Source organism: Galeopterus variegatus, unplaced genomic scaffold, assembly GCF_000696425.1.
Source record: "Galeopterus variegatus unplaced genomic scaffold, G_variegatus-3.0.2 Scaffold14508, whole genome shotgun sequence".
Classification (NCBI taxonomy): Eukaryota; Metazoa; Chordata; class Mammalia; order Dermoptera; family Cynocephalidae; genus Galeopterus; species Galeopterus variegatus.
This window is the reverse complement of record NW_007740619.1, coordinates 24,789-26,844: the sequence shown is the minus strand read 5'-3', so window position 1 is coordinate 26,844 and position 2,056 is coordinate 24,789.

The following is a 2,056-nucleotide window of genomic DNA, read 5'->3' as shown; positions in this document are numbered from 1 at the left end:
TTGGCACCTATTGGTTGTCTTTTCTCATTCAAGTTGTGATTGTTCTGGTTCTTGGTTTGCTGATTGATTTTCCATTGTATACTGGATATTTTGGGTGTTTTGTTGTGAGACTGGGTCTTATTATACCTCCTTTTGTAGCAGGCACAGCATGTTCAGGTGTGGCATGCAGGTCAGATGGAGTGAACATTCAGCTGTCTTTTGGGCCCTGCTGATGCCACCCTGGTGAGAGCAGAGTACCAATGCCCACTGCCTTGTCACCACTGAGTGAGGACAGAAGTTCACCCTGTGACACAAGAGGTGGAGCATGCAATGCCAACTAGTAATTATTTTTTCACCCTGCCTCTTTCTGCCTTGCTGCTGCCAGGTTGGGGTGGAAGCTCAGGTCCCTCCCAGAGCCAATGTATGTGTTACTTTGAATTTCTTACAGATTACAAAGAACCAATCAGAAATCTTGCAAAGAGAAATATTCTTTGAAAACATTCAGTAGATGGAACAAGTGGCAAAAATGGATTCCACTTTAGAGCAAATTAGTAAGCCAAAGGATTCTTAAGAGTTCAAGTCCTACCCCTCAGCCCTGTAGTACGATTTAGAACCCTCTTCACCCCATTATAGTTAATCTGCTATAGTTAATCATTCTTTACATTAATGTTTTCTGATCAGATTAATGTGTGATGACTTTCTCGTGATTGGACCCTGAGTGATACACTCGTAATTCTTTTTTTTTCTCTTGTTTTTCACTCAGGTTTTTGCTTTTATTATTATTTTTAATTGACACATAATAAGCGTCCATATTTATGGGTACTGTGTGATATTTCCATACATGTATATGATGCTAAATAATCAAATCAGGGTAATTAGCATATCCATCACTTCAAACATTTGTTGTTTCTTTGCATTGGGAACATTCAAAATTCTCACTTCCAGCTACCTGTAATTATAGGCATACTGCATTGTTATACAACACTGGAACTTATTCTGCCTATCTAGCTGTAATTTTGTATATGCTGACCAACCTCTTTCTATTTGCCCTTTCCCCCTACCTCCCAGACCTAGCTAGGAACCACTATTCTTCTTTCTTCTTCAATGAGATCAAGTTTTTTAGTTTCCACATATGGGTGAGGACATGTGGTATTTCTCCTTCTGTGCTGGCTTATTTCACTTAACATAGTATCTTCTAAAGTATTCATCGTGCTGCAAATGACAGGATTTCATCCTTTTTTATGGCACTAATAATTCTTAATTAATCCTTGACCTTTCTTCCCACTCAGTAATGAAAATACCTCTAGAATTTCAGTGGCTTGACCAATAAATGTTTATTTTGAATTCACCAAGGGTCCAGTCAGTGTTCTTTAGGCAGCCTTGCTGTCTTCTGAGCTGGCATTCAGGAACCCAGGCTCCTTTTATCCTACATCTCCACTGCCCTCTAGGGCATCCCCAGAAGTCACAGGGATCATCTGGACCAGCCTCTTGATGAACACAGAGAGAGAGAGATTGAGGAAGGGAGAGAGAATGGTGGATTGTATGAGTGTCTTTGTGCCTAGGTGTGGAAGTGGTATGTACATCTTTTTTGCCAAAGTTCCAAATTCCAATGGGCAGAACCGGGTCATGGCCCCCAGACAAAGGAGCCTGGTAAACAGTCTTCCGAAAGAGAAAATGGAGAGTTGAGCAACTAGCTAGTCTCAACTACCATCTCTCCTGCCCTTCTTTCCAATGTATTTGCATTCATTTTAGACATATCAGTCAATTATGTTTATATTTTTATAACTATGTAAATATTTGTCTTTTCATAGTCAAGACCAATACTATGGTTTAGTTTATTTGTGCAGGAATTTGTTTTCCCTATTGTCTCTCACGTTTTTCATCAACAAGTATTTTTGAGCACATGTGATGTGTGGGTGGTGCTCTAGATTCTAGGAATACAGCAGTGACTGAAAAAAACATTTTCAAAATTTCTGTTTTGCTGTTTGTCAGCTCTAGTGGATGACTTAGAAACAACTAGCAAAATAGATATTCACAAAAATTTCAGATAGTGAAATGTTCTATGAAAAAAAAATGA